At 40.6% G+C, this 26,168-nt stretch overlaps 2 pseudogenes; one reads left to right on the top strand and one right to left on the bottom strand.

Annotated features, from left to right (window-relative positions):
• Positions 1-26,168, top strand: part of LOC134326200 (zinc finger protein 850-like) — a 191,679-nt pseudogene that overhangs the window by 93,072 nt on the left and 72,439 nt on the right.
• On the bottom strand, positions 13,335-13,443 carry LOC134327233 (5S ribosomal RNA; annotated as a pseudogene).

Raw genomic sequence — 26,168 nt, 5'->3', positions numbered from 1 at the left:
TCTGCAACACAAATATAACTATTCACTATTTAGCATGAATATTACATATAAAAACTGCAAATTTCTCTAAAACAGAGCATTTCACACCAAACTACACTGAATGAATTTGTTGACATGCTAACCATTAATTATGCAAAAACATTAGAGAACAAAGAGTGATCCACATGACGCAAAGAATTCTTACGTACAAGGCTGTAAAAATCTATTTGCACCTTCCCAAATCTTCTACTGTTGCCAATGTCACATTCCAATGTTTTACAGCTTTCAAATAACATTAACACAAAATAAACAACACAAGCAAACACAAACGCAGCTTTTAAATGATCATTTAGTTTCATGAAGATGTATTCAATACAGATAACACCGATAACCGATAATCCAATTGACAAATGTGTTCGGTGTTACTAGGCATGACTGCAGCTTTTAAATAATAGTTTAGTTTATTGAACATGTGAAATAGTAATGTGTTTACTCATGTTGACTATCTTATATTAAAATTAGTTTACAACTCATAGACATTAAAATGTAACAAATGAACAACAATATAAGAAATTGGGAAGGAGCAAATACTTTTTTTTACAACACTGTAGTTTTCAACTCTGGACAGCTAATATCTTTGATAAAAGCAGTAGGTATTGGTCGAACCTCAAACAAAACAGTAAGACTTTCCTTATAATATTTGTGTTTACCTAACAATGTAGTGTTGTAAATCTGTTAATAACAAAGGCCCCATAAATGTGCAAGCGCTCAAACGATTATAATGACTTGCTTCCCACCATTACAGTCTTCAACAGTAAATAATGCATGAACAAATCACCCCAAATCCAACAGGAAAGGGGGTACTGTACCACTTATAAATAATATATGCATATATAACAAAGCATTTGAATGCAAGGTTCACATATGTTCACAAAAATCAATGAGAGGGGTCATAACAGAGGCTGAGGCCAAGATACCCTCTATTCAGTGATTCATTCCAAAACGTCAGTTTACTGATAAAGTCTGTTTTTAAGGACTTGGACTTTCTTAGAGAGTGTGTTGCCTTCCAGCTCCATGACAACCTTCTGAAGCACTTCGAAGGTGTACTTGAGTTCAGGAGGGTAGTTTAGGTTTAGAGAATACATTAGGCCAAACAACATTGCAGAAGCTAATGCAACGTTATCCAACTCCTGCAAGACCACTTGACCCTCAAGGACAATCCCAATGTCATCTGGTTTATCACTGGCATCTCTTTTTTTTAAAACATATATTCCCAGTGTGGTCTCCCCAATGGATCCCTGGATGAGGGCTTCATCTGCTGCCTGAAGAACACAGTCACAAAATAAGATTACACAAACACATTGCTAATGTGTAGAGGAAATATTGTACTGCAGAATGAAAGGACAGGTTCTGAAGTTAGCCTACACATTTTTGTGAATGATCGCACTGGGCCCCAAAATGGATTTCAACTGCAATATTCTCATCAGAATTATTATTCTATGTACTGTATTTTATTACCCATATTCATTTACATGCTAACAAGTCACTGGCAATAAATTGCCAAAGAGCAGGCATATGTTGCTTTTTCACCATAGTAAAAATCCATACTGTCACAGCCCCATCATTACAATATTGATATCTGACTTGGCTGATATAGAATTTCAATAAATAGACATTGTAAATAGTACTCACCACATACTCTCTCAAGAGGTTTTCTGGATCCTCGTTGAGGTACACACAAATTGCCTTGATGATACATTCTCGTCCTAAATCAACATCATCATTCTATTCAAAGGGAATAAGCAGAGCAAGTTGTTTGCTTAAAGTCTTTTTCCTTTTAATCAAATGCTACATCAACAAAGCAGTACTTTTTTCAAGGAAGTATACTTACTTGAGCCATGGGTGCTATGATGCTCTCTAGGTGTTTGCCTATTTGTCCTCCTCTCTTTTTAAACAGAACCATCAGTTTCTCAGAGTGCACATCTAACTGAGAGAGAAATCTGGACTGAAGGGGCATGGTGGTAATCCGCTTAAATTCAGCATTTATCTGAAAACAAGAATGATTAGACATAAACGTGCTGTGAAGCAGGAATTTGGAAAGAAATACAATGAAAACGTTTGTCACCCGTTTATTTACTATAAGCAAGAGGAAGCTTAAGTTTAATTTGTACAGCAGTTCCAAAGTTCACAAATAATTAGTATTATGACCTCTGGAGCTTGGCCTGGGGGTAGTGTACGACGGGGAGTTCCTGGTGGCTATAGGCAGCCCACATAACCTGGTCAAGCTCAGCCCAAAAAGGCAACATGGAAGGATCTTGTGGACCCACTACCCAAAAAATCCAAAGTAAGGGTGTGGTGCAGTGTTTGTTGGCCACATGTTTGTTGGGCACATAAGCGGACTACATAATGACGATAATTTGTCTAAAACTAAGATAATTTTACAAAAATATGCCAAATGTTTAGCTTTGTGGCAAAGCTCAACAGTTAGGCTTCATACAAACAGCTTTTGTTTTAGCTTGTTCATAACATCTCTGTGTGTAGAATGTTATAAATTACATACCTCGCTTACGTCAAAGAGTGCTGGCCATCTTGCCTGAAAGTCTTGTATCATTGGTGTATCACGAACCACTTCATGTCTCCTGTATGCAAATGTCTTTTCCATTTTCATTCTCAGTACTTCCCTGTTGCTCTTCTTCTTAACATCTGAAAGAAGCTCAACTCTCACACTCTCAAGGCTCTTAACAGATTCTCCAGCAGGATAGGAGGGACAGTAGTTCACTTCAGACCTCCTAGGTTTTTTTATGCCAAAAGCAGCACTTGATTTGCCCTCAGGTTTGTGCTTAAGAGAGTTTATTGTCACCTCTGGACACCCAAGCTTTCTCAAGTGAGTGCGGTAGATTGCCAGTTTATTCTTCAAGCTAGCTTTCCATCCAGCAAATCCAGTGAGGGAGCCTTTCTCAGTCAGGCAAGGATGCTTTGAGATGAGGGCCTCTCCAACAGTGTTAAACTCTTTATCAGTGACATAAACTTTAAACGTAACTATTTCTTGCACCAGGCCGTCAAGAATGTTTGACTTCAGTTTTGGATCTGGAATAAGCAATGTACCATTTTCCTTGTAAGCTGCATTGCCCTGATGAAGTTTCAACTCTGCATCGTAACAAAACTTAGGAACATGAAAGATTCTAGGCCAAAATGACCGAGAGCTTGATGATGATGACTCTGACTCTGGTGAAGAGAGTATATCTGTGTCAACACTAGACAGAGATGAGGATTCATCAACCGAGCGATGGGCAGTAGCTGAGGTAAAAGAGATATTAGCACAGTTGGGAGCTGAAGCGTCGGTTATGGGAATTACTCTGATTGTCCCTCTATCCTGTACTTCATCAATTGAAGTAAGGTTCATAAACTCATTTGCAAATAGTGCATCCATAAATTGAAGCCTAAAATTAAAGTGAACTTCACACTGTCTTTGTACCTCATCAACAAGTTCTTTGATAGATTCAGGAAGTCCATTTTGGAAAGTTATCCTCTGACTGCTGTTGTCACCCAGGATAACTCTGAGAACTGCTGGGGAATACATCCTTCTATGCCTTAGTCTGTTAAGAGAAAGTAAGAATAGTGATTAGGTTAAAGCATAATTACTTATTATTTTAGGTTAATCAGATTTTTTATTTTATTTATTTATTTTTATTGTATTGAAACAACCATGTATTGAATAGGATGTCAGGTTTCTCATTTTTAAACTGATTCTAGCCCAGGCTTTTATTTTGTAGTCAAATCATAAAACATCATCAACTACTCCACTTATCCTTTTAGGGTCATGGTGGCAATAGGGCAAGCAAAAAACCCAGATGTTTCTGCCAGGGGCCCCTTCCCCCACACTGTGCCCAACAAACACTGCACCACACCCTTAATCTGGATCTTGCGGGTAGTGGGTCCACAACATCCTCCCACGTTGCCTTTTCGGGTTGAGCTCGGCCAGGGTTAAATGGGCTGCCTAGCCACCAGAAACTCGTTGTTGGACACTACCCCCATGCCAAGCTCCAGGGGTAGGTCCTGGTAACCCTTTCCTGGGCAGGGCACACAGTGTGCTCTCCTTTGGGTTCATAAGGGCGAAATATGGATCGTGTTTGTTTGGATCTTCACTCCAGACCTGTTCACCTTGGGAGACCCTACTGGGAGCTCTTGGCAACCTAGCCCTGGAGTTCATTAGATCACACAAGTCAACAAAATTGCATATATGTACAAAACAGAACACTTTTAATGACAACTTTGGGGAGAGTTAACCAACCTTTAATAATGATATGCCTTTTTAAGGTCACCATACGGCTTGATCCAACCATGTAACAGGCCAGTGGATATGTGTCAGTGAGTTCACTGAGTGCCACAAGTTTTATTTCTCTGGACGGGGACAAGCTTAGTTCAAAGGCTCTGTAGTGTTCACTGTACCACCCACACAGAACTTTTACAATAAAAAACAGACTCTCATGTATTACACACGTCTGAATAATTTCAGCAAACTCTGGTAATCCACCTGCTGATCCATGGACAACTATCATGCCATTACTGTAGGCTATGCCACTACTTGATGCATTCTTGGCAAGATGAACTTCAGACATGCTAGGGCATTTTAGCCTAATAGCCTCAGCCACTTCCTCCTTCAGTACATCAACTGGAACTGTGGATACATTAGATACATTTAGGCTAGATGTACCATAGGATGGCGAGTTTATGTGAAAAGCAATCATCATTTGATGTTTTGAAGCCAAAGTAAGAGGTATATTCTTAAAGCACCTGGTGTGTTGCACAATGTTCTTAAAGAAGCCATGCTTGGCTTCAAATCGCATTGTCCAAACTGCAACTACTGGTCCAAAACATCTTATCATTGTTAGGTTCTGTGGCGTCAGGGGAATGTGCCATCTCTCCCTGACGCCACAGGCCTTACAGAGCAGTGAACGAGCTGGCTGAAATACCTGGCCAGCTCGTTAGGGCGAATGCGCTGCAGCTGTGTCCTGTGCCTTCCCCTATTTAAGGGATAGGCGCAGAGCTGCAGCCGTCGCATCTTCTGCGTTTGTTGGCCTTTTTCTTTCTTTCAGTTTGTTTGGCACTGCGGTGCCCTTTTATGTTTCTTTATTTGTTTTATCTCTAGATTGTGCCGCCGCACTGTGCCGCCGCCGCTGTGCCGCTGCCGCCGGGCCACCGGTATTGGGGCGCCACCAGGCCGCCGCCGCCGCTAAGCTGCCGCCATTTGAGGCGCCGCTGTCGTGCCGCCGCCGCCGCCTGGTCGCTGCCTTCAGGTCGCCGTCGGGCCGCTGCCGCCGAGCCGTCGAGCCGCCGTGCCGCCGCCACCATGAGATCCTGTTAACGCGCCCAGAGGAACGCGATCCCCTCCCAGCGTAAACCGCTGGTGACAGCGTCGCGTTCCGCCGTCTGGAGCGCTATTACAGCGGCCACTTCCCAGCCAACTTGGCTGGTGACAGCGCCGCTGTGTTCTGTAGCGTAATGACGCGGTTGCGTTCCAGCAATCCTTGCTGCCGACCGTAACACCCGGGCTTGTAAAAAGCCCGTGTTTTTTCCCCCTTCTCCGGCCAACAGCGCGAGGTTTTCCACCTCGCGAACCCGGTTGCTTCACCTCTTTAGTGCTGGGAGCGGTTTTGCTTTCAGCGCTGCTGTGGCAGGCTGCGTAAGCTCCCAGCCAGGAGGTGAGCGACCAGGGTTCGCGCCTCGCGCTTCCCCTTTTTGTTATTTGTGTTTTTCTGTTTATTTTCTTGTATATTGTGTTTATTATTTAGTAAATAAAACCCTTTATCCAACTTCCTCTGCATCCTTGGGTCCTTCCTCCCCGAATCATAACAGTAAGATGCGACCATTCCTGGACCCAGCAGAGGACCCCGTTCTCTCCCAAAAATTTTTTTTGGGGGGGGCACTCCCCCAGTGGCTCTTAGCCACTGGAGGGGACGGGACCGCCGGCTAGAGACCTCAGGAGAGGTCTCTTTAAGAAGGGGGTACTGTTAGGTTCTGTGGCGTCAGGGGAATGTGCCATCTCTCCCTGACGCCACAGGCCTTACAGAGCAGTGAACGAGCTGGCTGAAATACCTGGCCAGCTCGTTAGGGCGAATGCGCTGCAGCTGTGTCCTGTGCCTTCCCCTATTTAAGGGATAGGCGCAGAGCTGCAGCCGTCGCATCTTCTGCGTTTGTTGGCCTTTTTCTTTCTTTCAGTTTGTTTGGCACTGCGGTGTATGTTTCTTTATTTGTTTTATCTCTAGATTGTGCCGCCGCACTGTGCCGCCGCCGCTGTGCCGCTGCCGCCGGGCCACCGGTATTGGGGCGCCACCAGGCCGCCGCCGCCATTTGAGGCGCCGCTGTCGTGCCGCCGCCGCCGCCTGGTCGCTGCCTTCAGGTCGCCGTCGGGCCGCTGCCGCCGAGCCGTCGAGCCGCCGTGCCGCCGCCACCATGAGATCCTGTTAACGCGCCCAGAGGAACGCGATCCCCTCCCAGCGTAAACCGCTGGTGACAGCGTCGCGTTCCGCCGTCTGGAGCGCTATTACAGCGGCCACTTCCCAGCCAACTTGGCTGGTGACAGCGCCGCTGTGTTCTGTAGCGTAATGACGCGGTTGCGTTCCAGCAATCCTTGCTGCCGACCGTAACACCCGGGCTTGTAAAAAGCCCGTGTTTTTTCCCCCTTCTCCGGCCAACAGCGCGAGGTTTTCCACCTCGCGAACCCGGTCGCTTCACCTCTTTCACGCCAGGAGGTGAGCGACCAGGGTTCGCGCCTCGCGCTTCCCCTTTTTGTTATTTGTGTTTTTCTGTTTATTTTCTTGTATATTGTGTTTATTATTTAGTAAATAAAACCCTTTATCCAACTTCCTCTGCATCCTTGGGTCCTTCCTCCCCGAATCATAACAATCATCTGAGGATAGTGCTCAAGATAGTGGTGCTTCGGTAGAATTCGGACATCAGGGAACAGCTCTTGGTACCTCTGTCTGTGGTCAACAATTTTGCTGTCAAGGAATGAGATGGATTCATCAGTATGCACGGGAGCAACAACTAACTCAACAATATCTTTCAAATCCATCAACACAAGCCACGCTGGCTCATTTTCTGGCACAAGATGCCCAATCACAAATGGGAGCAGCCTCAGTAGGCTCCAATTTTCATGAGCGTTGCCGCCAATAGTTTTACGAACCAAGAAACTCTGTGGTACAATGTGTGGCTTATTCGTTTTGTCTGACCATTTATAGGGAAAAGCCAATATAGCTTTATTCAAGTGATCCAATGTAAATAACTTTTTTGAAATCATTGATGCCAAGCAGTACGCCAGCTCAACAGGCACAATGCCCTCAAATAAGTCATGAGCAATGTCAGGAGGGAAACCGGAGACAACATGAAAATGAGACAGATTTTTGGTAAAAACACACTCCCTTTTAACTCCAAAGCAATGTGCATTGATCTCACAAGCTGTTTTTACATGTTCTGCATGGTCCTCTTTAGTTCTCAGCCTGAAAGCACCAGATGCAACACAATGATTCCTAATATCACAACTCCTTCCTGTGCAAAACCGACAAAAGAAATCACCAGAAAAACTTTCTATGAATCCAGCAATACTGTGAGCTCCCAAGTTATCAGCCACAATACACAACACTGTACCTTTAAGAGACCTGCCAAACAAAGGCACATACACACCATGGTCCTCAAGAGTTTTTAGATCTTGAAGAAGAGGTTCCAAAACTTTGTCATAACCGTAAGTTTTTACAAAACCACTCTTACAAAGTACTGCAAGATAAATAGACGACAACGACGAGTGGGAGCCTGGTGGCAAATTACCTAAAATCCAGTAAATACCACAAAGCTTGTGTTTTTTCCGGGAAGTGCCTAGGGGGTTGCAGGTCTCAAAATCATCAATATAGAGACGCAGTGATATTCGCAACTCATCTGCATTCAGGAAGCTGTTTTCCTTAAAATGTAAACCATCTTCAGGTGACCTGAATTCATAAGATGGGTCAAGTTCGATGTCCTGCTGTTCTCTATGATTTTGAATAATCCTATCAAGAATGTCTTTTCTATTTAAAATTTGCTGCAAAGATTTTAACAGTGGAACATACTGAAAAGTGTGTTTTTTTTTATGATCAAGTATGTAAGTAATTGGTTCCACAACATTGAATTTTTCCTTGTAGTACTGTTTGCGTCGATACGAAGTGCTTAGAGGGCCACCTTTTTCAATTGCTTTTGGAACAGGGTTAGATGAGCAAACCGCTGTGGTGATTTCTGTAACTACAAATTCATCAACATGTAGGTTGTGATGCTGAAAGATATCCCCTACAGCATCTCTTGATAGTGGAACTGATGCAGAGTTTATCAAGTAAAGTTCTTGTAAAAATTCATCAATAGCTGTACCTGGCACATGGACTAAATATTCCAACTTCAGTAAGGCTGCTGCAAGCTGCTGCTCAATTACACTTAAAAGTGCCTCATGTTCATTGCTTAAATCAAGAGATGTATCAGAAACTCCCTCTTTCACACACTTGCAATCCTGACTATCAGTAAAAAAATTATCTAATGATGGAGCTGTTAGTGTAGTTGTTTTCACAATACCTGGTAAGAAGTCAGTTAACTTGTGAGGTGTGTGTCGGCGACTCTTATGAGCTTTAAAGGTTCCATAAATACTGGTTTGAAAACTACAGCCAGCAAACATGCAGCTGACATTTTCATTTCTCTTTAGATGCGTGTTGATGTGTATAAAAAACTCCCTTTCATTAGCTAAATTCTTGCATGCACATAAGTGACAGCTAAATATAGACAACTCTTTATGTGTCTGATTATCATGTGTGGAATGCACCCTACTTTGATGTACGATTAAAGCATTCCATGTCTTAAATGTACATGGACATTTAGAATATGTACATGGATAGCGTATGGTGCGTCCAAAATGTGGGTGTTTAAGTTTGTAATGGTTAAGTAGTTGTAACCTACTTCCAACAGCTACTGAACACCCTTTACACTGCCACATTTACTAGAGAAAGAGAGACAAACTATGGTTAGGTCAGTTCATTTACAAAATAAGTCTTTCCTCACAAAATAATTCTATTCTCTACCATTCAAAAGCATACATTTAGATGCCACCTTTAAAACCAAAACCACTGTAGTGTAATTCAACAGCCATCCAATAAATCCTACCATCATAATGGTTGTAATTTTTAGTCACCTGTGTTTAATGGAAGTGTTAATTAACATTCACAGCAACTTTAGAGGCTGTAGTTTGTGGTGCTGTTTAACTTGTGTTGTACCGAGGTGTGTTAATATTTAGAATAATTAGGTTTGACTATATTAGTGACACCCATCTAAAACAGTTTTAACAAAAGATTGAACATTAGAACCTTAAGAAAGTAAGACTCACTTCAGGGCTGTTGGAAAAAAAATACATAACAATGATCTGCATCTTAAAAAAATATAAATTATCTATATTCTTGCAATTCTTTTAGCACATTTTTTAAAATGTATAGCATCAGTCATGCTGTGGAACAAGTAAACCAACAAATGCATTTGAATAATAATGCTCACCACTAAAGAGCCTTTGACACAGCAAAGTTGGAGGATACCTATAAAGTACAAAATAAATTGTATTATTTCATTTAAAATAATTTTAAACTTTTTTTTTTTTTTTAACTAACTACTTTATAGAAATCAAGTACTTTCTGTACATGTAAATCTAACAGCTAATCCATATTTCAATTCAGAGAAACACATTTGTGGTCTGTTTATATAAATTTCAGACATATACTTTTAAGTGTTAAATCATTACATTTACATTAAAATCTCAGTTCAACCACCAAGATTTTGTTCAAAATGAAATAAAATTTTACTCACCCCAATTGCACAACCTTTGGAACAGCACTCGAGAGGCCAAACAATGGCACTAGATGAAAAAACGTCTAAACAGTTTTTAAAAAAAATTTTATTTGTAAAGTAAAATAAACCATAGGAAATTACAATGGGACTCCATAAAGGCTTTTATAATGAGAAAACTGACTAACATCGTCTAAAGAATTATAATATTATTTAACTAATGTAGTTATCTCATTTATATATATTTAAAGTCTATTTTCACAAGTGTTAGCTTGTTTTACAATAGCAACGTTTTAAACAACTACCATTTATTATGGATTTTAAAAGAGAAGTTCTGTCACATACATTTTCAAAATCTAAAACACATTCCGTGCAGCATTACGTTAATACTGATAAAAAAGATAGTTTAAGTCTTCTAGCCTTAGCATAGTTAACGTTTAAGCATTAAAATAAATTTCGTTTCGCTCGAAATTATCGGCATATAAAAAACTAAACTTGTTCAAATATTGCATGTAAACAAACTACCTCTAACACTGACTGAAAATTAATAAGTTTTAATGACCTTTTCCGAGTAGTTTGCGGTCCACATCCACAGTAAATCTTTCAAAAGCGAGGGAAAATATGGCGTGCTTCCACAGTGACGGTTTTCTGTCCTCAAGACTGACCCCCGAAGGCGAAATTTCCCGGGTAATAAAACATAACTACTTTAATTATTCTTAACATGATTGAAACTAGCAGAATTTACATACCTGAAAATTGAAATATATTTACAAGATTTAAACATGTTCTGAAGAGAAATATAAATAAATTATGTAATATATACAAACTGCATATTTGTAACTTGAACAGCCCTCCAGTTTCCATTTTTTCAGTGTAGTGTCTGTGTGTATGTGTAGGGTTTGTATGTGTGTGTGATTGTGTAGAGTCTGTGTGTATGTGTAGGGTTTGTATGTGTGTGTGATTGTGTAGAGTCTGTGTGTATGTATAGGGTTTGTATGTGTGTGTGATTGTGTAGAGTCTGTGTGTATGTGTAGGGTCTGTATGTGTGTGTTTGTGTGATTGTGGAGTGTCTGTGTGTATGTGTAAGATTTGTATGTGTGTATGTGTAGGGTTTGTATGTGTGTGTTTGTGTGATTGTGTAGAGTCTGTGTGTATGTGTAGGGTCTGTATGTGTGTGTTTGTGTGATTGTGGAGTGTCTGTGTGTATGTGTAAGATTTGTGTGTGTGTATGTGTAGGGTTTGTATGTGTGTGTTTGTGTGATTGTGGAGTGTCTGTGTGTATGTGTAAGATTTATGTGTGTATGTGTAAGATTTGTATGTGTGTATGTGTAGGGTTTGTATGTGTGTGTTTGTGTGATTGTGTAGAGTCTGTGTGTATGTGTAGGGTCTGTATATGTGTGTTTGTGTGATTGTGGAGTGTCTGTGTGTATGTGTAAGATTTGTGTGTGTGTATGTGTAGGGTTTGTATGTGTGTGTTTGTATGATTGTGGAGTGTCTGTGTGTATGTGTAAGATTTGTATGTGTGTATGTGTAAGATTTGTATGTGTGTAGTGTTTGTGTGTATGTGTAGGGTTTGTATGTGTGTGTTTGTGTAGTGTCTGTGTGTATGTGTGCTTGTGTGTGTAGTGTTTATGTGATTGTGTAGTATCTGTGTGTATGTGTAGGGTTTGTATGTGTAGTGTTTGTGTGAATGTGTAGTGTCTGTGTTTATGTGGGTTAGTGTGATTGTGTAGTGTCTGTGTGTATGTGTAGGGTGTGTATGTGTAGTGTTTGTGTGATTGTGTAGTGTCTGTGTGTATGTGTAGGGTTTGTATGTGTGTGTTTGTGTAGTGTCTGTGTGTGTGTGTGTGTGATTGTGTAGTGTCTGTGTATGTGTAGGGTTTGTATGTGTAGTGTTTGTGTGAATGTGTAGTGTCTGTGTTTATGTGGGTTAGTGTGATTGTGTAGTGTCTGTGTGTATGTGTAGGGTGTGAATGTGTGTTTGTATGTGTGTGTAGTGTCTGTGTGTATGTGTTGGGTTTGTATGTGTGTGTTTGTGTGATTGTGTAGTGTCTGTATGTATGTGTAGGGTTTGTGTGATTGTGTAGTGACTGTGTGTATGTGTAGTGTTTGTGTGATTGTGTAGTGTCTGTGTGTATGTGTAGGGTTTGTTTGTGTTTAGTGTTTGAGTAGTATTTGTGTGTGTTTGTCTAGTGTCACACTTTCACACGCACACATTTAGATTACACACACATACACTTACACACACACTGTATACAGACACTGAACACACTCTCTCTCTCTCTCTTCTATGTTAATTGGTTTATTTTGTGTTTCCTCTCCAGATGTTTGTCGGTTCACACTGGATCCAAACACAGTAAATAAAAACCTCCGTCTGTCTGAGGAGAACAAAGTGGTGACCTGCAGTAAAACATTACAGTCGTGTCCTGATCATCCAGATAGATTTGATAATTACTCTCAGGTTGTGTGTAGAGAGAGTGTGAGTGGACGCTGTTACTGGGAGGTTGAGTGGAGTGGGGATGAGTGGGTTTTTATAGCAGTGTCATATAAAAGCGTCAGCAGGAAGGGAGATGGTGATGAGTGTGTGTTTGGATGGAATGATCAGTCCTGGAGTTTGTTATGTTCTCCATCCAGATTTTCATTTTGGCACATTAAGAAAGCGACTGCAATTCCCATAATGCCGAGTTCTTCTAGAATAGGAGTGTATGTGGATTATGAAGCAGGAACTCTGTCCTTCTACAGCGTCTCTGATACAATGAAGCTCCTCCACAGAGTTCAGACCACGTTCACTCAGCTCCTCTACCCGGGGTTTTATCTTCATTCAGGATCAGAAGTGAAACTGTCAGATTGAACAAATTAAATGTAAAATTTACATGAAAGTGTAACATTAAACTGTTTGAGTGATTTTAGAATCTGTGAGGCAGTGATACATTTATGAAGATTTTCTTTTTCAATTTATTAACCACCATTTATTCAGTGCTGTGAAAAAGTATTTACCCCCTTTCCTGATTTCTTCTTTTCTTAAATATTTATCATCTAAATGGATTCAAATATTAAAACTAAATTAAATAAAAGACAAACTGAATATTTAAAAACGTAAAAGAGAAAATTTGTGTACATTACAAAATGGTAAATGTGATCATTTTCAGCTTAAACTTCTTTCTTCCCAAGTCTGTTACAACTCCAAATCAGAAAAAGTTGGGACAGTGTGGAAAATGCAAATAAAATAATGCAAATACTATTAAAAAGAAAATATTTATCAATAATAACAATAACGTCACAAATTTGTACCCAAGCAACAAGCTGTAATTTATTTCTAGCACCACTAGATGGTGACGATGTCTGTACAACATTTTCAACTTCACTTTAAAAGTCAGTTGAATGTGTTTTACTGTAGTAAAAATGAAAGTATGAGCTGATCTTTGTCTCATTGTGTAGCTTTGATGAAGAAAAAGCCGCTGGGTCAGTGTGTAACAGGAGGTTTGGAGTGAAGGTGGGTGTGTGTGGATAAAAGCTTCCAGCACCTGGTATTCTCAGGCGGTCTCCCATCCAAGTACTAACCAGTCCTGACCCTGCTTAGCTTTCGAGATCGGGTGTTCTCAGGGTGGTGTGGCTGTAAGCAAGATATTGTAAACAAGCTGCTTCTTAAAGACGTCCGTCGTTCAGCCTTTCACTCCGCTATGTGTCATTGTTACATGTTATGAAATAAAGACGCGGAGACGTAGCAGCATGAACAGGCTGCTGTATTGGTAAACATAAAGCAAAACTAGTCTGAAGCCCTCGACAACAACAGAGATGCTTTCTGTATCATAATAAAAGTCCACAGCCATGGCTTGCACTTCAGAACAGGCATTCACCTAACATCTCCCTTTCCCAAGTCATAACGTTTACTGTTTCCTAAATGAATCACTTTGTATTGTAACTAATCAAGTTAAACTTTAACAACAACAGTTCATAAACACATAAACATATATACACTTTAACTAATTGCTTTATGAAAATTCTGTCTCCTTGTGTTGCCCCTTTTCTTTTTTTCTATGAGTTTCACTTGTCCAGTCTTTTGGGAGGGCGAGACACTCTTCCACTTCTGGTGACAACACAAGGTCTCTGGGGTGACTGGGTCTGAGCCGGTTCAAACCCAGGCCTTGGTGACAGTTCGTCGTTGGTGCTTGGGGACAGCATGGGCTCAGGTGTCTCGGGATCCCCACTTACAGGTGTGTGATCAGTGCGTGGTGGGTCCTGGCTGAGTGCTGAGTACGGCTGTCCTGCTGAGGTGGATGCTGAAGTCCACCCTATTCCGCCGGAAGAAAGAGCCATCCACATCGACTAAATATGAGCGAGGAGCAACTTGTTTTATGCATGTACCTAATTTCCACACACCAATGCGATCTCCCGGCAAAGGTCTCATTCTCACCGTGTCTCCGATAGCAAGTTCAGGAAGGTCACGCGCAGACTTGTCGTATATGTGCTTGGCAATACACCAGGTACAATGCATGGCTCTAAAAGGCTGTGCAGAACAGGTAGTGCTGACTTTAACCGGCGGGCCATGAGTCTCTGAGCCGGGCTGCTGTCCATTCCATCCGTGGGTGTATTGCGCCACTGAAGAATAGCCTTCCAGGGGTCACACCCATCTCTGAGGGCTTTTTTACACAGGTTCTTTGCAATTTTGACAGCTGACTTCGCTTTACCATTGGATTGTGGATGTCTGGGGGAGGAGGTTACATGTTCAAACTCCCAGGTTGCTGCAAATCGGCTAAACTCCCAACATGCAAACTGCGGACCATTATCTGTAATCACCCGGTCTGGGATGCCATATCGAGCAAAATGTGCTTTGCAGCATTTGATTGTTGTTTCCGCAGAGAGATCTGGAAGTAGGTCAATTTCCCAGAAGTCCGAGTAGTGGTCAACCAGTAGTAGGTATGTTTTGCCACCATACTGATATAGGTCCATACTGATGATCTGCCAGGGCCTCATGGGAAGTTCGTGAGAAAGCATTGTCTCTTTCTGCTGTCTAATAGCATACTCGTTGCAAGTGCTACATGTGCTGACATAATCTTTGATGGCGTTTTGCATGCCAGGCCAGTAAAGCGTTTCCCGAGCTCGCCTATAGCATGAATCGGCTCCAGTATGTGTGGAATGGATTCGGCTCAATATTTCAGAACGAAGGGACTTTGGTATGATAACTGCCTGACCTTTAAACAATGTGCCATTTTGTATGCTGAGTTCGTCTTTGCATGACCAGAACTCCCGTATTTCCAGGCTTAAGTCGTCCTTGTGTTCAGGCCAGCCATCCAGAATAACTTTCTTTAGGTATTGCAGTTGTGCGTCATGCTCCGTGTGGGCTCTGATGCTACGGAGGCGCTGATCAGTCACCTTGAGGTAGTCTGACTGTATGACATGCTCCAAGTCATGCTGCTCTTGCTCCATGGCACATATAACATGTTCCTGGGCTGCAGGTGATTGAGTAGCAGTTGCTGTGGCCCTGCTCAGCGTGTCACTAAGATACATTTCTGGGCCTGGCTTGTATACTACCTCAAGATTGTAGTTTTGTAGAGCCAGGAGCATGCACTGCAGGCGCTTTGGTGCATGTAGCAGGGGCTTACTGAAGATGGCTATCAGAGGTTTGTGGTCAGTCTCTGATGTGACCTTTGCACGACCATACAGGTAATGATGAAAGTGTTGGCATGCAAACACAATGCTAAGGCATTCCTTCTCAATTTGCGCGTAATTTTGCTCTGAGGATGAGAGAGCTCTGGACGCATATGCAACCGGCCGCCCTTCCTGCATAAGGCAACACCCAAGGCCGAGTTGGCTCGCATCGCTCTGTATTGTCACAGGTTTAGACACATCATAGTATTGCAGGACTGGGGCCGACGTGACCAGATGCTTTATTTCTTGTATCGCTCTGTCATGTTTTGGTAACCAGTGCCAGACTGTGTCTTTGTCTGTTAGTCTCCTCAACGGCTCACACAGCTCTGACAACCCCGGCAGGAATCTGGCAAGGTATGTGACAAATCCCACAAACCGCTGCACTGCTTTAGCATCTGAAGGTGTGGGCATGTCCACCACTGCTTTTATTTTCTCTGGGTCTGCCTTTAAGCCCTCTGCTGACAGTATGTGGCCATGAAAGCGGACTGCTGATACCTTGAACTGGAGTTTCTTTGCACTGAGTCTCAGATTAACCTCCCTGCAGCGGTTCATGAGGGCAAGCAGCTTAACATCATGATCCTGGCATGCCTCTAACTCTGAATCACCACATCCAACGACTAAAATGTCATCTGCGATAGGTTCTACTCCATTGAGGCCTGCCAATAATTCATGCTGCTTCCTCTGGTACACCTCTGGAGCGACGGAAACGCCAAAGGGGAGCTTGAGCCAGCGCATTCTTCCCCATGGTGTCCAGAAGGTGGTCATGCGGCTACTTTCCTCGTCAAGCCTGCACTGAAGAAAAGCATCGCGGGCATCCACCAATGTGAAAACTTCAGCTTTGGGGAGTTTGTATAGGACATCCTCCAAAGTGGGCATAATGTAGTGTGATCGACGAAGAGCTGTGTTGAGGTGCTTTGGGTCAATACAAAGTCACAACTTATCTGGTTTCTTAACAATCACCATATTGCTGATCCAATCCGTGGGTTCCGTCACTGGAGCTATGTGACCGTCTGCCTGGTACTGATCGAGCTGTGCCTTGACAGCGGCCTTCATGGCTACTGGGACATTCCTGGAGCACATTGCATTGGCCTTACAGATTCATCTAAGTCAAAGTGTACATCACCGGGGACTGATTTTACAGGGCCATAGAACGCATCCCTGTACCTAGCCAGGAGCGTCTTCTTCGTTAAAAGTAATAAGTTGTTCGAACATGTGGTGGTAGACGACAAGGCATTTAGGCTGGCTGGAATTATGAACCGAACAAAGCCTAAATGTTCACATGTGGACCCTGAGAGGAGTGGCAGCTGATCTGTCTTGACTATTTCAAACTCCAATTTGTGCACTTTGTCATGGATGGTACATGATGTTGAAAACAGCCCGAGTGAGGGCATCAGCTGTCCGGAATATAGCTTTAATTTTATGTTACTTGGCAGTAATGGGGTTTTGGGTGCAAGTCTCATTTTATCTTTGATGCTCATTACATCACATGTGGCACCAATGTCTAGCCGGCATTGCTGAGGTTTGTGCTGGATGTGCAATTTGACATACCACTTTTTTCCTTTTGCCCGCATCGAGCCGATGTGCTCTGTGGTATACAGTTCATCGCTCACAGTGTCATTGTTATTCTGCTAAATGTCATCAATCGTATGTAATTTACTTTCTGCCTGTTTCCTTTTGCTTTTCAAGCAGACTCTAGCGAAGTGATTGCTGGTGCCGCATGCCTTACATTGTTTGCCGAATGCAGGGCAGTGTTCCCTACCAGCCGCGTGGTTACTGCCACAGTAACAGCACTGAACAGTCATGATATCTGTGGCTGAAGGCTGCTTGGTGGACTGCTGGCGCACTGCATTTACACAGTCCTGAGATGGTGCATCATGAGTCATTGATCTCAGTCTCTTGTCAGTTAATTCTGCCATTCTACATGCATCAATAGCACTATTTAGTGTAAGCTGGCACTCTCTTAACAGGCGTCTACGTGTATTTTCATTTGCAATGCCAAGCACTATTTTGTCTCTAATTAGGTCATCCTTGAGCTCACCGTACTCACATGTAGCTGCCTTTTCACATAAGTGTGTCACAAAACTGTCAATCGGTTCACCTTCTTCCTGTTTGCAACAGCCAAAGTTGTACTGTTTGTATATGACGTTCTTTGCCAGCTTGAAATACTCCTTGAGTGCGTCTAGAATAGCCTTTGTATTGGTGCGTTGCTCTGCTGTCAGCGTCAGGTTGTGCTTGTAAATGTGGCGGCATTCGGCGCGTTGCTGCTTGCACCGCCTCAGACTTATCCAGTAGCTCAATAGCTAAAGCATAATCCTCAAACTCTGCACGGAATATCTCTCAGTTACTACTCACGTCCCCTGTCAGTTTCATCGGCGTGGGTGGCGGTATGTTGCCGGTAGCCATCACTTGTCAGTTATTAAATAATTTAGCAGCGCTGCGAAGCCAGACACCTGTTTACTTGGGTCACCCCCACCAACCCGTCCAATACATCAAACAAATTACAACTGTAAGGATCCACAGACACATTATTAGGTTACAGATGTTTATTTTTATTTACATTTCACACACCAAAAAACAAACAAACACAACTTAAGATGAAAATGCATCCAAATATAACTTGTCTTCTGTGCTCTTATCTTCTATAAATAAATCAATCTCTCTTAATTCTCAGGTCACCTCACACTTCTCTTGTCAGTGACAAGTTGACTCAAGAGTGGAATCTTGATCATGGGGGATAGGGACTAGGAGGGGGGGAGAGGGGACTCACCTACCAATCAGATGGGTAAATTTAATGGGTCAAGGGTCCAAGGGGGATGGTCAACACCAAATTGCAATGGCAACTTGACCCACTCAGGCATTCACAGTGGCACCAAAACAAACAGTCAATACATTTTATGGAGGAAGGACTATGATACTGCTTAAGTGGTACAGTAGTAAAGTAACCTGTAAGCATTTTTCATTTTAATAATAATATATTTTGTTGTTATTTTGCTTACAAAAAAATATGCTGCATTACTAATCTATACCACTACTACTAATAATTAATAATAATAATAGCATGTGCATAAAATCAGCCACACAACGAACACCAGTGTGTTTAACTGCTTGTTTATTAGAATATTTAACTTATTACTTAGATTACTGGACTGGAGTGAAGTCGGTTCAGCCAAATCATCCGAGTCCTCTGTGTTTTTAGTGAATCTGCTCACTCACCTTGTGTAATTGGCTGCCAGTCACAGGACTCATATGATCCGGATTCATTGCGGTTTCGGACTCGTGATTCCTGTTTCAGTACAAAGATTTAAATCATTAACCTGGGTGATTTAGGAACCGCCCAGCTCTACAGTGGCAGCACCCACTGCTCGGTGAGGACAGTAACTTTAGAACAATATGTGCTTTCACATCCAAAGTCTCCAAAAACACCAGAAAAAAGTTTCTAGAGGGTCTGAAAACTCGCGCTAAGTTGGCAACATTAAGTATTATACCATTTATTAACCTGATTGTAACGTTAGCATGTCATGTGACCCATGTGTACCATCCAGTGAAACAGCTGTCCGTGTGTCTCTGTGGTGCAATCGGTTAGTGCGTTCGGCTGTTAACTGAAAGGTTGGTGGTTTGAGCCCACCCAGGGATGAGTGTCTTTTATTGCACAACCTGCCTGTTGATCAAACAGATATGAGACGCAACAATAATGTGTAGTCCCACAGAATAGTGGAAATAAGTAACTGAAAACATCCAGTAAACAGCCCTACAAGCACAAATATCCACCTGATAAGTCACCGGAGACCGGCTGTCCAAAGTGGAAGAACGTTCTTTTGGTTTCTGTAGATGTTAAATGAAGGTACTCGCCCAACGTGGGGCTCGAACCCACAACCCTGAGATTAAGAGTCCGATGCTCTACCGACTGAGCAAGTCGTGCTTAAGCAGCACATCAGAACAGACAGCTCATCAGTCAGACCATCAAGTTTAATTCACTTATATCACTTCCAGATTAAGCACTAATTCACACACTCAAAAAAAAAATTCGTTGGCTGAACTTAATTGAATTATGGAAAGTATTTCCACACAGTTGTATTTATTTCTTTGGACATAAAGCAATTTTGTTTATCCAACACAATTTATTTAAGTAGTCTAAACTTAATTTGATCTGTTAAGTTTAACTCAACTCATTAAGGTAATCTGGACATGATTTTCTAGTCCAACTTATTTTCCTTAAGTTGATGAACTTATTTCATTTAAGTTGTTCCAAACCTAATGTACCATGTTGATTTAACTTATTTTACTTATGTTGGTTCTACTAATTGTACTAAAATGTATGTAACAATTGAGTTAATTTTGTTGATTTAACTTATGATTTTAAAACATTAAGTTATTACACATAAATGGCAAGTTGATTAAACTCTTATTTTTGGTATAGCAACTGCTTTTCCCAATAATTCTTCTTATCTTGAGCTCAATTTAAAAAAATGAGTTTAAAATAGTTTGTTAAATACATTTTAAATATCAATTAGAAATGTTTATTTATAGAAAAACAGACAATCATAAAATTCTTCTCTTTTTTATTTCACTTCAGAAGTATTTACTTAAAATACAACATGTCAAGGAAACATTAAAAACTGTACAGACTGTATGAAAGCACAAACAGCTCTTTACAGTAACCATGAACCTGTACTGTTTCACACGGCAAGCTGATTTCTTAACATTTGGCTGCAGCTCTCTAAAACAATTCAAAGAAATAAGAAACAAAAATATTAATATAAACATTAATAGCGTTCATTTAAGGATTACAATAAAGCAAGCCAGCACACTCTTTGCTTCGTATGAAGGCTAGCATGCTAGCATGTAGCCTAAATACGGCAAATAAAGCAGCGCTGTTTGATTATTTATTTAGTGTCAACATTAAGATAATTTATTTTAAACAAAATTGTTAAGTAAAGTACAACACTTACCAACATTAGACTGGAGTTGGGTTAACGGATGAAAGATGAAAAAGCTCCGTCAGACTGGTGTACATGCTACTCAAACACAGCACAGTCGGGGGAATAAAGTTTGTCGACTTAGTTTAACAAAGGTTCTACTTTCCAAAAGATATTCGAGAAAGACAAGTTTACTTTTACAAAAAGCCTTAAATGAAAAGTAAAAAGTAATTTGCAGGTTACAAAAGTTAAAACAAATGACTACCCGAACACAAGAAAAAATGGCTACACTAAGACAAGAAAATCAGCTGAAAAGGGGCGGACTTACACGTTTATGGGAGGGGTTTTCTGTTCAATTACTTAACTTTTTTAAGTTAATCAAAAGTAATTTTTTTTTGTTTAATGAACTTAAAATCTCATGAGAATTGATTAATATCAATTTGATTTGTTTGCTTAACAAGAACGAATGCCAATTCTTTGTTTTTTGAGTGCAGTTTACAAACAAACAAAATTCAGAATAAGCAACAGAAACAGACACAGACTTACTGTCACTTTTAAACTACTACACAATTACTGAACCCTTTCCATTATGCTTTAAACCTCAGTGTATATTATCTGGAAACAGATGCTCTTCATATAGAAATATGCTTTACATTTGCTTGATGGTAATAACTCGAGTAATAACTATAGTGTTTGTGTGGATTGGTTTAAGTGTTAGTTGCTAGGTAACCTGTGTTTGTGTGTGTTGTGGTTGTTTCTGTGTATGTGGGTGTGTGTTGTAACTACAGCGCTATTGTAAATAACTCACTTATCACATGTATACATTTAGTGGTGGTAAATCCGGTTCATTTTCGGGTCCCGCCCCCACCCGTCCAATAAATAAAATAAATTACTATTAAGCTGTAAGGATCCACAGACACATTATTAGGTTACAGATGTTTATTTTAAATTTTAATAATAATTATTGCAGTAATTTATTTTTATCATTTTGTTTTTAATTTTGTGTATAAAGTGAATTTTATGTAGGTCTACTATAAACCATTAGCAAATTACTAAATGTGGCTTTATTAGACTTTTACTGTAACATTAATATGTATAACTTAACAAAAATATATAGTGTATTACGCTAATAAACGTTTAAAATTATATAAAAGTCCAGAATCTGGCTTAAAGTCTCGAAATTTCCAGTTTTCCAGAAGTGTAGCATCTCTACTAAGAAAAAATATTGATTTGAATGAAAAAGCATTGAAAACAATTGCAGGATAAGGAATTACAATAATATGTGTTTGTGTTTTATTTAAAACCAAACTAAATAATAAATGATTTCCTCCAATAAATCAGCGCTCTGCCCAGCATGTAAAGACGGACCCACCTTGACCCTGACCAGGCCATCTCTCTCTCTCTCCTTTAGTTCAGCAGAAGTGTAACTGATATGATCCTGTTCTCAGGACCTAGTCATTTCTCTGGATGACTCCCAGATCAGACCATCTGATAAGGTAAGAAGTCTTGGTGTTGTCCTTGATAACCAGCTGACCTTCTCTCCTTATATAGCCAACATGACAAGAGCGTGTCGGTTCCTCCTGTACAACATCAGGAAGATTCGTCCATTTCTCTCCAGGGAAGCTACCCAGATTCTGGTGCAATCACTTGTAATCTCACGGTTGGACTACTGCAACTCCCTTCTGGCTGGAGCTCCCATGTCCACGATTAAACCCTTGCAGCTCATTCAAAATGCAGCTGCACGTCTGGTTTTTAACCAACCCAAACACTGCCACATCACCCCACTAAAAAAAACACTGACGCTCGCCTACAAAGCCAAAAATGGACCAGCCCCAAGCTACCTTCGGGGTCTAATCAAACCCCGCTCTGTACCACGCAACCTCCGAGCCTCTAGTCTCGCTCGACTTGAGCCTCCATCCAGGACTAGAGGAAGACAAGCATCAAGGCTCTTCTCTGTTCTAGCGCCCAAATGGTGGAACGAACTTCCTCTGTCTGTCCGAACATCTGAGTCTCTTGCTGTCTTTAAAAAACGATTAAAAACCCACCTTTTTACTAAACACTTAGGCTGACTTGTACTTATTTACTAACAATCTTTTCCAAAAAAAAAAAAAAAAAGCCACTTTGGTTCTAACAGGTTTTAGCAGATTTGTGTTCTTCGACTGTTGTTTACCTAAACTTGAGAAATGAAATGTTCACTATAGAAGCACTTCTGTAAGTCGCTCTGGATAAGAGCGTCTGCTAAATGCTGAAAATGTAAATGTGTTTCTCTCTCTCTCTCTCTCTCTCTCTCTCTCTCTGTGTGTGTGTGTGTGTGCGTGCGTGCGTGTGTGTGTGTGTGTGTGTGTGTGTGCGCGCATGCGCGGCTGTGAGTGTTTGAGTGTGCGGAGCGTAGTGAGTGTGAGTAAGAGCTTCCGGGTTGTGGAGCTCTGAATAGTTCCAAACAACCCATAGAGCCCCATTCATTTCCACTACTTATCAAGCATTTTCAGCTGTATGTTGCTTTGTTTTAAAAAAATAATGAATTTAATGTCATTAATATACTTAATACTGTTATTGTTTAGCATTTGCTCAGCACTAAATGTTACATGTTTATCTTAATTAATAGGTATAACTGAATTTAGCTTAGTCAGTTAAGCTTAATTAATGACACTAGAGACTTTTTACCTAAAATGAGTTGATTAATCAAGAGTCTTGTTACAGAAATGATCATAAAACATTAGAGCCATAATAAATCATTATACTTTTACTTTCACACAAGTACATTTGAAGGTAAATTTAGTTTAGTACTTTAGTGGAGGTAAAGAGTATTTTTACTTTTACTACTACTTTTACTGGAGTAATATTATAACTTGTATATCTCTACTTTAACTCACCTACATGGTTTGTGTACCTTGTCCACCACTTACATTAGACAAAATGAACTAGTGCATATTAATAATGAATTCATTAATGTATTACATGTAGGAATCAATTATTAATCACTCATGAAATAAGACATGAATGAATGCTTTTTCATGTACCTGCACTATAATGTTTTTGGTACGGTAGTGTGTTTATCAATCTGTTCATTCAGTGCAGGTAAACCTTATGAATCCAGCACATGACTTAGTGTTTAGCCAAAATGATTATTATTATGAATCCTCAGGAAAGTGAAGGGAGATTAGTTTATGCAAAAAACAAAACATAAAAAAACTTTAATGTCTTGTTGGGTATAATTGAGTATTAATGTTCTGTATTAATTGTATCAGATTACAAATGTTACATCTGTTTTGTAAGAGGCCTTGTAAATGCTGAGTATACATTTAAAATGTGAATGTATGTGTTTTTCAAAGAGGAAACCGAAATACAATAGCCTATTGTTCTGTACGTGCTATACCAAGGAAAGACAAACTTAAAGTGATCTTATCTTTTGAGAAGTAAGCTGCAAAATAAGGTTCACAATGGAACAATGTGTACAGATGTTTCCTGTCCTAGCTACACAGACAGTGTGAGAGCTGACTGAACAGGAAAACACCACAAGTCTTGTACTTCTGCTGCGTGTGCAAAGAAAATACCCTTGCTCAGCGAAATCGTGGGAAAGCTTTGGTTGACTAGTGTTAGAGAGGGAGGAGTCAGCCCTTTAAGAAGGAACCACAAACCCACAGAGGAGGGGACTTCTACATACAGCTGTCATGTGTGTGAAGTGCCCTGGGCCCAGAATTACTTTTACCAATCTGTATATTTGATGCTTAATAAATCTTTTCTCTTAACTAATCAGAATTTGTCCTTCTTTCCTGGATAAAAGAATAGAACACAGCAATTTTGGTGACCCTCGACGTGATCTGGGAAGAAAGGAACCAAGAAGAGTTCTCAGACCTTGAGTTGGAGGAAATTGCACACTTACAAGGCCGGCCAAAAGGTAAGCAGAAAACCTATTAAAATTGAATTTCTGCATAGGATTATATAGGATAAAGTAGTTGTGAGTGTGTGAATTCTTCTGATTCAGTAAGTGTCTTTAAATTATTGCGTATCATTTTAAGTACAAAATTGTCCTATAGAAATTGGTAAAAGTATTATAAGGGAATTGAGGATTGACTCTTCCCAAGTGGCACTAGAGGATTGACTCGTGCCTTATTATTTCGTGTTGTTTGTATGTAAGGGAATCGAGGATTGACTCTTCCCAAGTGCCGGTAGAGGATTGACTCCTGGTTTGTCATTTGTATGTATTTGTTATTTTTTATGTAAAGGAGTTGAGGATTGACTCCTCCAGGTGGCAGTAGAGTATTGACTAAATTGAAATTTAGTGAGTTTGTTTTAGTTTTTCTGGTATATTGATTTACTAGTTAAAATGTGGATTATTGTAATTACTATTATTGCATTGATTGTTTTTCAAGTGGGAATTTGTTGTGAATGTATTTAGAATATATGTGTATTTTCTGGTGTCTCTGTGTCTAATGATACAGAAGGGTTAATATAACTGGCCAGAAAATTAGGAATATAAGGGTGGTATAGTATTGTGAACCTAACAGAAGGATCTTCTTGTTCTGACCATTTGGGTTCCAATGACTGTCCGCCACCTAGTGGTAGAAGCTTGATCGTTTGGAAAACAAATTAAGGTCTAACAAGGAGGAACTTGGGTTCTCTTTTGGTGGACGGGGTTGTATTCTATTGTATTGTATTTTGTTTTGTAATAATCAGATTTATTAAAAATTATAATAATGGCTGAATCAAGTAAAGAGGAAGTAGACACAGCTGGAAAACTGAAGGCGCGTATTCTCAGTAGAATTGAAACTACTAGTATTGCAAAAATGAGAAAATCTAAAATCAAAAAGGCTGAAAAATTGCTCCTTGAGTGGCAGGATAAGAATTTGTATCCGGCAGATTCAAATCTTGCCCCTACTGGGGAGGACAGAAAGCGTATACTTTATGTAGAAAACGGGAATCAAAGCCTCGCTTTAGCTCAGTGGCAAAGGGGAGGAGAACATAGATTTGGTCCATTAAAAATTGCTTTGGACAAAGCCAATGATCGTTTGGCTAATGCCACTGATTTACTCCTACACATGAAGGCCGTCACTGTAAACATGAATGACCCTCTAGAGAAAAACGTAGACATTAAATCTTCAAAAGTCCCATCGATCACACCCACTGTCAGGGCAGAGGATATTCCTACTCTTGAAAAAACAAAGGAAGAAAATTGCCCTGGAAATCACGTTTTTGATTCCTTAATCACAATAATTCGTAAAATCTATCCAATATTGGCTGAACAAGCAAGACCTCCCGCTTATAACGAAGCAGTTCACTGTATTGATCAACTAGTACCAGGCTTACCTGCCCCGATCTCTCCTATTGTAACTGCTCCTGAGCTAAGCGTACAAGCCCCAGTTTTGCAAGTAAATAGTGGTGTATTGGGCATAGAAATGGGCGAATTGGATGTAACATTTCAGGGAGAGACTGATCAACAACGCCAAATTGATGGACTGACCTTGTTAGTTACAGAACAAGTTGCAAACATAGACCGTCTAAAACACATAGTTTTGACTGAAATAGACAGGTCCGGGAGACCAGGCTACCCTGAATGCAATTACCAATCACCAAATGCAAAATCTACCCCAATATCTGCCATCCATGGCACTAGGCCTGATCCTTTTCCCCAAGACATGCGTCACAGCCTTACAGGTGTGCCCGAACACCAAAATAAGGATAGAGAACAGCTTAAAAGTTGCGCCAGTGACACTGATGACGAAAGTAGTGTGCTAAGTGGTTGTAGTAAAGTATCTAACAGACCAGAAGCTCTGGCCTCCC

This window comes from Trichomycterus rosablanca, chromosome 14, assembly GCF_030014385.1.
Source record: "Trichomycterus rosablanca isolate fTriRos1 chromosome 14, fTriRos1.hap1, whole genome shotgun sequence".
Taxonomy (NCBI): Eukaryota; Metazoa; Chordata; class Actinopteri; order Siluriformes; family Trichomycteridae; genus Trichomycterus; species Trichomycterus rosablanca.
This window is presented reverse-complemented; position numbering and strand designations above follow the sequence as displayed.